Below are 13,608 nucleotides of genomic sequence, written 5' to 3'. Positions count from 1 at the left end.
GGATTTTTTTAGTTATTAGATATTAAGGCAAGGAATTTGCTTGTACTTAAATGAATTACAGGGCAAAATTTGCTGAAACAGCTTAGCAATAACCATTTTCATTTTCTTTTTGCAAATGCTAATTCAGAATGGTACAACATGAAAGAAATGTTTAGTTATTACTACTTGATGCTCTGTTCTGGCTAGTTATGGAGCTCGATTTGATGTTATCTGTCAGGTTAGAGTATTTAACTTGAAAATGTGCTGCTGCTTGACTGGTGAGCTGGGACATTACCTACTGTGATTTCCTAGTGGCAAGATGCCTGTAAAGAACGTTTTGAGACGAACTTGGCCATGCTTGAAACTAATAGAGTTAGGTAGGGTTTGACGTGCTGCTTCTTGAGGCACACTGAAACACCTTTTGCAAGTAGGGCCAATGTATTTTGCACCAGAGATGTGGGTAATCTTATGTAATTTAAGAGTCCTCGTTTGGTGAGATCAGCTCTGTAATTTGAAGTACGGTTGCTTGTTACACAAGTGGTCTGTGAACACATACAGCCATAGCTTAATGCCTCGCGTTGCTGATCACTTCGTACACAGCCACCTGCAAACAGCAGTGCCAGAATGAGAGACGGGGAGAATACGGGCAGGAAGGTAGTACGTGGTACAGGGTAAACGAAACATTATAGGGCCTACACTGAGAAAGCAATGACAGCCCAAAGAACTAACTGTGCTTTGTTGTTAGGCTGTCTGCTATTTGTATGTGAAAATACTTCCTATGCAGCGTGTATAGGTTATCTTGGTGATGTTAATGTTTTCAATGAGGATTTTCATGGTGCTGCGCGGAAGTTGCTATGCCAGTCTTTTTGTAAAGTGTTTTTAAGTACACTGCTGAATAAGATGGTGTTCCAAACAGCCACAGTTTGAAAAACTGATAAGGAAGGAATTGTTGTAAATTGTTTTGTTCCGCAGCTGTATACTTAATCGTCCTGGCAGATAGTCCCTCATTCCACTACGGCTGTATTTTCGCTCAGCAATTAGATGAAGTTGCCTACCTTTGAACCGATTCCTGGAGTTAGCCTAAGTTGTGTGGAAACGATTGCTGCAAAAACAGCTCCCGAATCGTTTCGTGGAGCTGGGTTGTTAACTGCATTAGTAAAAACTGTTCTTTGGCTCACCACTTTCACATTTATAAACAAAACAAACAAAACAACACCTAGACGTTTTGGTGTGTGATTAGGATAGGTATTGCTCCGTTTATATGTATGGCCAGTGCAGAAACAGAGACTGTCTCTAAATTCAGCAAGTGGTGTGTGTTGCTCTAAAGGCAGCAAGTGACTCATGTGACTGTCTTAGCAGCTGGGCAGCAAGATTAGAGAGCTACTATGTACACATTCCCTTACGAGGGGTCCAAGCTATTGCTAAATGAAAGTTGTCTTACTGCCAACAACTGAATAACGGGCATAAGAAAATATAGTAAATAGATGTGTCATCAGGTTAGCCCCGTGGTCGTTTCAGGCAGTCTTTAGAGTGAAGAAAAACGCCTTTTTCAAAATTCCTGTTTAAAATAATTTTGTCCTTTTTTTTTTTTTTTTTCTGACGCACCGACTTTGTGTGAGGTTGCATATCTATTGTCCCTTTAAATTTGCAGATTCGTGAAAGTCATCTTGAAATGGCTGTTTCTGACACTGCAGGAAAAAAATGAAAATGTTAGTGAGTGAAGAATCTTATTCCAAAGAAATCATTTATTTGTAAAAGTACTAAAAATATGCTTGTATCATGAAGTATTTTGATTTGAACTGAAATTGGCAAAGTGTATACTTCTTGGTCACTTGCTAATTTGAAGACTTATTCATGATGTTATTCCTCATGTATTTCCTAATTGTAAGAATTTGTGAAGTTCGTTCCAAATTGTCTTTAAGTTTTCCTGGCATGCCAGTATGGATTAGTGGAATATGTATTCTTTTTTATTTTTTTTCAAGTTTCCCTAATCTAATTTTTTTTCTTAAACTCAGATGCTTGTTTTTCATAAGAAAGTTACTAAACATTTGTGAATGCTTTGTCCTTTATAGATATGTGTTTACAGTCACACATAAATGTTTAAACTATTATTTACAGATGTAAATGCAAAACTGTCACCCTGTCAAACACCTCGGAAAGACTGAACCTCCTAAGAACTCATTTCAGTCTTGAGGACCAGAGGGCGTACGCTTGACTGTTGCAGTCAAGTAAATTGATACAGAAATCAAGAAGACATGAATGCGAAGCTCCTTAGAGTTATTTTTAGCACCAACTTTCAGACCATAATTATGTTTTACAGATGAGAATGTATTTACCAAAGAGGAGTTTTTGTATTTGAAACGACAAGGCAGGCAAGAGGTCAAGCCCTTGATGAATTCCTTATAGTAAAAGAGTACCAGGGTGTGTGTTGCTAGCCATCATCACTGCATCCCACTGCCTTCACAAGGAGCAAACTGATTGTTTCTTTGCCTGCTTCAGGTTTTCTGGGTTTCTGCTTTCTCTCCTTGTCTGTCTAGAAGTGGCTTGTTTCCTATATTGTTACACATTTTTCACATTTATCTCAAGCTTGTGCAACTGTTCCTCAACAACAGTTTTGATTTGTAGAGCATAAAATTTTTCAGAGTTGTCTGTGAAAACTACCTTCTCAAGGTGGACTGTTGTTTTAACAGCACTATAAAACATCTTACTGATCTGGTCCTTTTGTCTCTCTATGTTTATTTTTCTTCATAATGAAGTCTCTTATTGTTTAGTATTTTGAAGTCTTTGATTTATAGGCATTCTTCAATTGTTGTTTTTTAACTTGTTTTGATACAAACTCTTCTGAATCTTTCCTTGCTATTTTTAATGTAGTACTTTTCTGTACCAAATTGCTTTTCTACTCTGCTTTCATCATTTTTCTGTCACGCATTACTCAGTCTTTGCAAAAGAAAAATGTTTGTGTTCTTATTTCTTCCCTGCTTAGTTGGATGGTGCTCTGTGACAGAGGAGCACTAGGAAACCGAGGGGTATTTGTCTAATGGTGAGGAGCTCATGGATAAAATGCTAAAAGATTGTGACCAAGGATGTACCTGCAATATGTATCGGTCCTCTGAAATGCATCAGATACAGTACGTGTGTGCGTCGGAGGATTCTTGTCTGCCCTCCTCGATGAGCCCCCAGCAATGCCCATCTCCCAGCAGAGTTTCAGGCCATGGGTTTTGCTGTCCTGCGTCGTGTACAACAGCATTTCCCTGGGCTCTGACCTCGCACACCGGGGAAGGACTCTGCCGTAGCACGTGGCTTGCGCTGGACTGCTTCCTTGTCTCCCGCAACGTGCTCTGTTTGTTCAGAGCACTTTGTGCACCACTGGAAGAATCGTATAAATGGCTGTCCTGGGAGGATATTTGCGTGAACTGGACTTTTGGCTTGTTTGTTTGCTCCTTTCGGAATTATGCCCCACATTTCTGAGGCACAAATTTCTGCTGCCCCGTTGAACCAGGGGGAAGCATCCTCTCATAAGGAGGAATGCTTTTATGCTACCTCTATCTAAAAATACAAAATATTCTTCAGAAAATTTGGTTTTCAAGTGGCCGAGGGGTAACAGCCCAGCAAAATCAGCCGAAAGTATCTCTCATTTGTGTGAGACTGCATTTGTAAACAAGCATGGCTTAAGAGAGGTAGGACTAGGAAAGCATTTTACTTGATACAGTCCTTCTCCCCTTGCACCCTCATGCCACTCCATTCTTAAGAGGGGAGTTGTTGTGGTGTTGGCTTTTCAGAGCTGTTAGAAAACCATGGACACTCTGAAGGAAGTTGAGGTGCTCTTCCTGATGCTATTTCTGTCCTGGTGAGAATTTTGCAGTGTTACTGTGGTGGCGTGTGCCACCTACCCCGTATGCTTTCCTTTGACAGGAAGACCTACAACTAAGTAGGAAAAAATGGTCTGGGGGAAGTTGGTAGCTGTCGTTTCGTTTCGTTTTGTTGTTTTGTTCTCAGCCTGTGCTCCCCAGCAGCACTTCTTAGGGGTAGAGTTGCAGTCTCTCAACTTTTCTTGCACCACTGGGGACCTGGCAGGTTGGCTGAAAGCTGTTAAATCGATCAGAAGTGACTCTAGATCGTTGGTCTCAGATGTGATCGCAGTATCTGATTCTTTTAGGAAGCGATGAGCTTCCCAGTGATGAGAGAGAATGTCACTCGCTGCCTTTAGAAAGACCGAAATTGTGGTTGTGGTATCCTCTGAGAAAGGAAGCCTTCTGGGACAAGCTTGAAAGTAAAGCATGGGAAGGAGCGGAGCCTAGATAACTGAAGCACTCTTCTCCAGTAACTATAGATACTGTGGGCTTTCACAGGAGAGCGGTGGACAGGAAGAATGTTTGTTTCTAAGCACCGATGACCGTGTAAGAATAAATAGAACTAAAGGAGGCTTTAGGAGTTGTGTTGCTTTGTTCGCGTGCTTAAAAAAAAAAAAAATAGCATCCATTTTTAGGATTCAGTGTACTAGAGGCTGAAAAGGAAAACACAGCAGGCATCTGTCCTTCCCCTGTCAGGCTTACAGAGCTGAGCTGAGAAGTGTGGAAAGGAAAGCGGGGGGGAAGCAGTTAAAGTACTGGCAGTTGCATATATGCACACTGTTTAATTTTGTGTGTCACTTTAGCTATGGTGGGTGACGCTCCTGTTTTTAAACCGAGCAGTAAAACCTTCTGTCCCCCGTTTACACAAAGACACATTACGTTCCTCTCAGTCACTGCCATGTGCGCTCCGGGGCTGCCCTGCGTTTCAGGCCCTGGATCACTGAAGGCACGTACCCAGCGGGATGCTCGTTCTCAGAGCTGTATATATCCCGCAGATGGGAGTTCACAAGCCAGTTTGCTGGCTGGAAACTTATACATGGATCTTGACAATGGAACATATTTATGCAGAGTTCTGGTATGCTCCCTAGCACATTTGATGTTTTGCCGCAGGCTCTGGATACTTGGAGAAACCCTGCCCTGCAGCCCCAGCCCGTACCCTTGTGACGTACCTACGCGGTGGTACATCGTTTCTGGCTCTCGTGATGGAGAGAGGTGCTACACCACGGGACTTGCACCCTAGGCACTTCGATACCAAAACAAGACAGCCTGCAATGCATGGCCAGGGTAAAATCCAGCATGAAAATAAAGTAAACGGCTCTTGTGGTTTTCCTGAGGGTTGTTTATTAAGAATCAAGTTTCTGTGGCATTTTTCAGGAGAACCTGTTTTGAGATTACTGGGCCTAGTTTTTCAAAACTATTGTCTTCATAATCTTTTGAGAACACAGCTTTCGCTGCCTTCTAATGCAACTGCAGACATTAAGTATTTCTGCAAATCGCTCCTTGGAGACCCATGCCAAGGACCTGGAAAATTAATGACCTCTTCTATAGTGTTCAGTTTAAATGACAGAGATCTCCGGTAGATTCTGAGTTCTCTAGGACAGCGTTCAATTATCTGACTCAAAAGATTGGTTTCTGAATGACTAAAGGGGTTGTGGAAAAAGTAATCAAGAAAAAAAAGTAATCCATCTGGCCAGATTTGGGCAGAATTCACAGGAATGACAGCTTGACCACTATTTCTGTCTGATTTCAAGTCTCCATCCCAAAGAACAGGGGTTCAAAACTCTAGGAAAAGGATAAGTAGGAAAAATCCGCCAGAGCTTTTTGATGAAGGCAAACTTTTTTTTTTCCTTAGATTTTTTTTAAACGTCTGTACTGTTTTGAATGAATAAAAAGTAAAGAAACAAAATACTGAAGCAGACACTAACTTGTAAAACTTCAGCCCAAACAATGGCAGTTTGGCAAAGCCATCTGTTGTCTTATGTAGAGAAGTTTGTCTTATGTAGAGAAGTTTGTCTTATGATGGCAAGTGTTTGGCAGCATAGTGAAATGTGATACTCCTAATTCTGCCAATAGTAAAATATGCTGGATTTGAGCTAGCGCGTGCACCTACTGACAGCACTGTCAATTCTTGTGTGAATTAACAGAGGAGTTGTCTTGCTTTCAAATCAGGGCTTGACGGAGAACCGTTATCTCAGGTCTTACCAGCCCAGTTAAGGCAGGCCTGAGATGAAGAATCCTGCTTTTAATCAGCTTGATAAATGCTGATCAAATCTGTTTAGTAAGAATGATTATACCGGTGTGCGTTATCAAAGCCCAGCATTTTGTATCTGACAGTGGCAAAACCAAACATGTAGTGACAGGCACAGGAACAAGCATGTCACTATAGCTTTCCCAGAGTATTCTGGTTTCCAGTAATTTGCTGGTCAAAGGCCAGATGTGGCGTTTTTTTTATTTACTAACCCTATTAGACTTTTTCCATGAACTTTTTCCTGTGACCTTTTGAGCCTCTCAAGTGTCTGAACACCCTGCTGCAAGACGTTCCACAGCAGAAGCATGTGAAGACCATATACCATAAAACAGGCAGCAAGCCAACAGTGTCTCTGTCTTGAATACCATACAAGAGGTAGCGGTAGAATGGAGAAAATACAGGAAAAGGTGGTAAATATGAACAAAGTAGTGAAACAGCTTCCACACAGGAAAGGTCTAAGGAGACTTGGACTTTTCATCCTGGTAAGAGACTACAAAAGGGAGAACACAGTAGAGGTTTCAAATCACAGACCATAAAGGAATCATGAATGACGTAGATGAGATAAAGGAGGAGCAAAATTATCAAGAAGTTAAGAGAAATAGTGGGAGGTTGGTTCAGAACAAGCTAAAAGAGAGTAGTTGTTGTTAAAATGTGAAGTGAAGCTGGAAATCCTTGCCATGGGATGTTGTGAGTAAAAAAGTTCATGTGGGCACCAAAAGGGACCGCCAAAATAGTGGGAAAGAAGTGCTCGGGGAGCTGTTAAATTTACCTAGCTGAGGAAGTCACAGAATCACAAACAGTGATACTTCTCCAAAATATTGTACACTTGCCTTTCCTCGTGGTCTGCTGTTGGCTGGTGCTGGGCCCCTGGCCTGACCCGCGAGGACCGTCATTGTGCTGTGCTGGGAGTTCAGGGATGCGGGACTGGACCAAGTCGTCCTGGCTGGGACGAGTGGCAGGCTGTCCCAGGAACCACGTCCGTCTGTCTGTCTGTGACCCTGTGTAGGTCCACCTGCAAACTAGCTATGTTTTCCTCCATCTTTTGACAAGTAAACTGAAAAGCAATGTTTTATTGGCTAGGAACCGTTGTAGTTTCTGGCCTAAACTTACTTATAAGTTTATATTTATCTTTTATGCCAACCCTTCTGATTGTCTTTGGTGTAATTATTAAGACTTTTTGTGATTTATTTTTTTGTCAGATGTTTTGTCATGCTACCCAAAAAAATCTTTTGCAAATCTGTATTACCAGATTTGTACATGGCGTTCCTAGCAAGATTTTGATAGTAATGTCTGTATGTCCCCTTCTGCACTGGAAATACAGATACTTTTTGAATCATTTTATTTTTTTAGTTCTGCAACAGCTCTCTTTAGTGACTTTTAGTAGCTGCTTATAGGATGGTCATACACAGACATTATTCTTCTGTGCTACTTCCAAGCAATGATTCCTCACTTTTCAGCAGAAGTCACTAGTCTCTAAGTGTATTAAGTTCTCCTTTGTTGCAACTTTTCATCCCCTTTTTGTCACAGCTGTCCTTAAGATTTGTCGCACTTTTTCTTATGGGTTGTTTCAGTCTGTACGAAACTTCTGGTACCTCAGTTTGCATTTTCCACAAATTTTGGTAGTGCTCACATACAGGCATAAAAAAGTACGTATAGAAATGAAAATGTTGAATCAAAAAAGACTGACAACTGGTCTTGGCAGGACTCCATAAATAACATCCTTCCACTTTTCAGAGAGAAATCTGTTGTCATCTCCTCTTGATCTGCTGCTTTTCCTGCCTCACGATCCTGGAACTAACCCCTCTCTTCTCGGCTTGGCAAACCGCTGCTCAGGTGGTGGTATATCAGCTGTCCGACTGAGTTAGACTACAACTGTTGTGCTTCCTTTGTATAACGAGTATTTTGTCATGTTGAAGGAAAGTTGGATGTTTGACATTGTTCAGCTTTCAAAAATCATGTTACGTTTTATTGTATTTTCTCTTTACCATCGTGTTTTCATTCTTTCTTTCAAAACACGCTCCAAGCAGGAGGCCATGCTATCGTCAGGTATAGTATGGCCTGATAACTTTTTTCCACCTTTCCTCAATATTGAACTGAGGCCAAAAAAAAAAGCCTTTCTGGATTTGATGCAGTTCTGAGACTCTCCCGTCTCATCACGTGGGAGTGTTGCTTCCTGTTAAATCAGAAGATAGTGCTGAAGTATCAGAGGTGGTGCTACGTCTGTGTACCAGATACTTGGATTTGTTTCATTGATTCACCTTCCAGAAGGCCCCCTGTTGCTCTCGGAGGCTGGCAGCAGCCTCTGGTTGTGAACTGAGGGCTGTGAACCTCTATCTTATTTTCTCTGTAGTGGGAGTAGCCAGTTGAAACAGTTGCCGTTGCTTCTCCTTGTAGTTAGAGGTTGCTGCGGGTGTTTGGCGGGCCGGGTTCGTTCAGGGAAGTGCACGTGTCCCCGGTGACATGGGTTTAGCCGTCCAGTGCCTCTTGTTGTCCCCGCTGAGCTGCGGCACCGTGCTGCTCTGCCATCCCGCTGCGCTCGGCCTGCTCCGCCACGAGCCGTGCCCTCACGCCTGTGAGATGGAGGGGTGGTGCCGAGCCCCAAAGGGTTTTAGCTTAGCGGCGTGCTAAAACTTCCGCTGCTGAGCTGCTGCCTGGCCTGGTCAGTGAGGAGAGGGCATAGGGAACACCTAGGTGCAGTTTCGTGGTGACTTATAGGTGGAGCTGTCGGAACCCAGCTGGAGGTGGGATCCTTCACCTGAGACGTCTCTTCTCCAGCTCTTCAGGGTGTTACCTGCAGGGTAACCAAGCTCTGCCAGCCTGTGCCCTGGCCTGTATGCTGGACAGAAGTGCCCATTCCCGCTCCCGGGGCTGTTAGCCCTTCCTCGGAGCTGTGTGCCATCCCTCCAGCCTGGCACTGCCTTGCCCCGGCCCGCAGCCAGGAGGTGGCTTGTGTCTGGCCGGCCTGGGGCACGGGCTGGGCACCGTGTCCTCTGCCTGCGGCTGGCCCGGTAAACAAGGCGCTCGTTGGGCGCAGTTACCTAATTCTGGAGATAGCTGCTTGGCTTTTGGGACCGCTCCAGAGAGGGGAACGTAACTGCTGAAGCTGCTTGCCAAGTCAGATATCAAATCTGATGGGGAATCAGGCCTTGAGGTTAACTGCCAGCAATTATCTGTACCGTATCTATACCCACGCTGAGTGATTCTTCACTGTTTTGTTTTTAGAAAATAAAAAGGGAAAAAAAAAAAAAGTGAGGTTCCCACAGCCCTGCTCTTGAAGTGAAATAGCAGCCCTCATCCGTGCACGTACAGCCTTTTGGGTACAAACCCCAACGTTTTGGTGACAACTGATATAACGATGAGGCTGAAATACAAACGTCTGACGTTCTCAGCTCCCATTTGGGATACAGGCCCCTCCAAAACCACCTCCCTGCTGTAAGGACACAGACGATTTCAGAAAGGGACACACGGAAATCATCAGGCCTTTCTACCTTTTTTTTTTTTTTTTTTTTTTCGGCATTGAGCTGCTTTTCTTAGCCGTTCCTTCACACAACCCGTCCTCTCTTTGGCCACTGTGTACCCATCCCTTCAGCAGCTGGGGGTGAGGAGGACTACTGCCATCACCACGGGTCCGAAACAAGCATCTCGTGTGTGGTCGATAATACGTAGCACGCGTGGTTTAGTCAGACGAGCTTCCAGCTCTCTCTGCAGGAGAAGGGGATGCATACCTTTCATTACTCCCGCAGATTTCTGTGATCTGATAGGAGGCAGGAAAGAAACTTAATTTCTACAGCCAAGTCTCTGAGTGTTACTTTCTCGTGTGGTGCTGCTGACAGAAAGCTTGGGTGGGTGCCGTGCTGTCAGACTGGATTACCCAGTGCTCGCTGTCATGAACCCGCGCCTCGTGTTCACGAGCGCAGCGTTTCTTTTTTTCCTAAAGATTGCGGGTTTGTGCGCTTTACAAACATCGGTGGCATGGGCATGAGCCTCCACATCTCCCTGACCTGCCCTCTGCTACTCAGATTTGTGTAAGCAGGGTGGTTGCACTGGGAAATGTGTAGTTGTAATGTTATCTGTTAAGAGTAGAATAAATCCTGCTAAAACAAGTAGTGTGTATCGCACCGGGTTTACTTCAGATAAGCCCGTCCACTGTTGTGTGCAATTAGACCAAGGTTTTTAAAGGATTAATAGTTATATTATAAGAGATTGGTCAGTGGTAGGAAACGAGGCTGCCGGTGAAAATTTTCCTGGAGCGTCCAAATGCAAAGATCCCTTATTTAAAATTTATCCAGTTGTTTAGCTTTTCTTAGCAGAGGGTTCATAGGTCGTAAAAACAAGTGCTGTATGAAATTTCAAACACAATGGTCACCTGCTTCTAAAGAAAAACAGTAGCATTAGCTCATTTTAGAAAGCACCACAGTTATTTAACTACCGCTTTGTGCTGGTGCGATGTGCCCCTGCTCATTTGCATCCATCTGTACACTAAACTCTTTTGACTATTCTCTTGTTAATTTTATTTTTAGCTGCAGAAGCCAGCACAGGCTCCCGAGGATTTCATTGGCTTGCTTTCTGGACACTTTTTCCTAAGAAAAGGTGACCATACCAAGGCTGTGAATAATCCTCTCTGTGTTCAGATCTGTTGGACAGTGAGCATTGCCTTGCAGTTAAACCTTGCTGCCTTGCCTCTGCTTTGCTTCACTTCGCTTTTTAGTCCCCCCCCCGCCTTCCCCCCTCCTCCCCCCGTTCACAGTATTCCCTGTTTCATTTTTGTTTTGTTTTGTTTTTTAACCAACTTGTCATCTGCCAAATAAAGGGGAGGGAAGCAATTGCTTCCTTATAATTGTTCTGTTAAGAGAGCCTTGTTGTTCTTAATCCACCTATAATTTGTCTGTTTCCTCTTCTTTACTCTGCTTTCACCCCTATCTCCTCATCTATCTCCTCACCTTCATCCCCATCCCTCCTCCTTCCTCGATCTTTGATTTTGGAAGGAGCCGGGAGGCGTGGTTAGATGCCAGACGAGCTCGGTTATTACTTACACAGGGAAACTTCATCCTGTCCAACAAGTAAGCTATTCGTAGCCTTGAGGGATATATCTAAAGGGCACAGAGTTTCCACTCAAAATTTAAGTAGATTAGATTGTGTATACATATTTGTTGTGACTTGGCAGGTGTCCCAGTGCCCGAGGTCTTAAAACATATACTTTGCTAGACTCGAGGCGAGCTCGACTGCATGTTTCAAGAGACGCTCTGGAGCGGTGGAAGGCTGCTGCTTGGAGTTCACAAAGGTGTTATCCTCTCTAGATCTGACACAACAGGAATTCTGACTACTGTTCTGTCTAGTCCTGTGTTTTGTCTTGATATTAGCAGCTATCAGATGCTTCAGGGGGTGGTATAACCATAAGATACAGAGGAGCAAATCCTCTCTTAACTCTCTGCTGGTTTGGATCCCGTCCTGGAAAAAGAGGGTTGCTATTATTTTTTCTGAAGCCCTCTTAAAATCGTGTAACAATTCTGGATGATCCAGTTAGAGATAAGTGTTGTCTGCCTGACTGTATGTTGCCTTCTGGCAGTGCATCTCACAGGCTAAGACTTTGCTGTTAAAAATAAAGTATTTGTATTTACTAGCTTGAAAATTTCTATGCTGTGGTGTTATTGGATGTTTCTCGTTGTCATAAGAACAGTTGAAACTATGTGACCAAGTTAGTCTACTGGTAATTATTTTAATAGTATTATCTTGTCTTCTTGTTTAAATCATAAAATAAAATACAGTCCCAATATTCAGGTGCTGCGGATGCGCTGGAGGGGGGACCGTGAAGTTAAACCAGCTGTATTTTATGAAATTCCGTTCGGTATGGCACTTTTCCTTATAAGGTCCAATGACCAATTGTTTTGATTATTTAGAAGGAAAAAATTCCATGAGAACTGTTACTGAAAATGACTAACTTGGCATTAGTGATCTGTCACTCTCGTAGAGCATTTGATGCAATACTGAAGTTAACTTAGATAGCTGAAATACCCAGTTAGCCGCCTAGCACTTCAGCTGCTCAGACATCTTCACATTCGTGTGCGACCCATTTATTACATTTTCTCGTAAATCGCTAGTGATATCTGTAAATAAATACCCGTTTTGTTTGTGGTGGGGTCGGCTCAACATCCAAGCCTTTGTAAATAAAAAGCAGCATGTATATCTAATAGAACATTTGAACACTTGGTGGCCTACAGGCTTTTGCAGCCTGGAGATGAAGCTTTTACCATTTTAGAGGTGAAATCTTTGCAGGACGATGCTAGCGTTGTGGTGGGGAATCTGCAGGTGCCCCGTGGGTAGGAATTGGCAGGTCAGGTTGCATGGGAAGGGAATACTCGTCAGAGAGGTAGACGATCAAGTGGTTTTGTTTCTTTATTTAAGCAAGGATTGGAGGCTAATAAAAATGCACCAGCTGATAAGCAGTACATCTGAGCCCCCTTTGCTCAAAGATACAGAGGGGTATCAGAGAAACGGGACCAGGGCTTACCAGACGTGAAATGTGTGTCCACCTGACCTGTTCTTTTGGCATCTCGGTGGTTTGAGAAGACACACTTGAAAACAGTTACTGCAGGTGCCCGGACCCATTTCTGTTACCTATTAGAGTAGGCTGTTAAAGTCAGAGGATGAGGAATGATCTGGGGGGGGGTTGGGTTTTCATTGTTGTTTTTGTTTTGTTTTCCCTTCTGCATGATATTCTTCTGTATGTTCAATAAAGATTTGCCCTAACAAACAGAACTGCATGAAAAATTTACTGTTTTTTTTTTTCTTTTTCCTTCTGTTTTGCTTTCCTAAGTATGGAAACATAAGATTCAGTCAAGCAAATAACATGCAGAACTGTGCTTTTGTAAACCTTAAAATCGAGGTAGTGAGAAAGAATGTCTGGACTCCTGATCACTGGGAAATAATTAACAATTTACTGTGGTTTTGTCTGCAGTAGGATGTTACCTTGACCACACTAGTTCCTGTCAGTGTCGTGTGTGTGCTGAACTTAATTCTCAAAGTTGTATCAAGAAGGCCTACTAGTGCAGTAAATGCACGTAGCAGTGAGTTAGTTTCCTCTCTGAGGTTTCTTTGAGTTACTGGTTTATAATGTGCTTGTTTGTCTTCTGCACTCTATTTCTTCCCACCTGGCTCCCTGTCCATGTCCGTCTTCACTCCAGGATCATCCAGAGTGGATGTAAGTGCTTCATACGTGTTGTTGGCTCTTCTTTATGATAACGATTGTGAACAGGTTGCTTGTGGTGAGTTACTGGTCACGAAGGGTCTGCAAAGGCTCCGGAATCGTGTGGCCTCCGGTCCTTGCATGTCTGTCCTTACTCAGATGAGGATCATTATGGGATGGACAGGTACAGGTCACTGCCCACGTAAGTGAAAGCCAGAGGGCACACCTGGGTCTGGCCTCAGGGATGCTTCAGTGCAAAAGACCACAAAGGATGCGTCAGAAGACAAAGGAACGCAGCGGGGTTCTTGATGAGTGCCCTCTGAAATTCCCCAGGCTGGGGTTTTGCC

The 13,608-nt window shown here is 43.4% G+C and overlaps 1 protein-coding gene across 4 annotated transcripts in view; it reads left to right on the top strand.

Annotated features, from left to right (window-relative positions):
* PLAG1 (PLAG1 zinc finger) overlaps window positions 1-13,608 on the top strand; it is a 48,983-nt gene that overhangs the window by 12,762 nt on the left and 22,613 nt on the right. The window lies entirely within an intron of this gene.

This window comes from Cygnus atratus, chromosome 2 (genome assembly GCF_013377495.2).
Source record: "Cygnus atratus isolate AKBS03 ecotype Queensland, Australia chromosome 2, CAtr_DNAZoo_HiC_assembly, whole genome shotgun sequence".
Lineage (NCBI taxonomy): Eukaryota > Metazoa > Chordata > Aves > Anseriformes > Anatidae > Cygnus > Cygnus atratus.
Note: the sequence above shows the minus strand (reverse complement) of the source record. Positions and strands in the feature narration are given on the sequence as shown.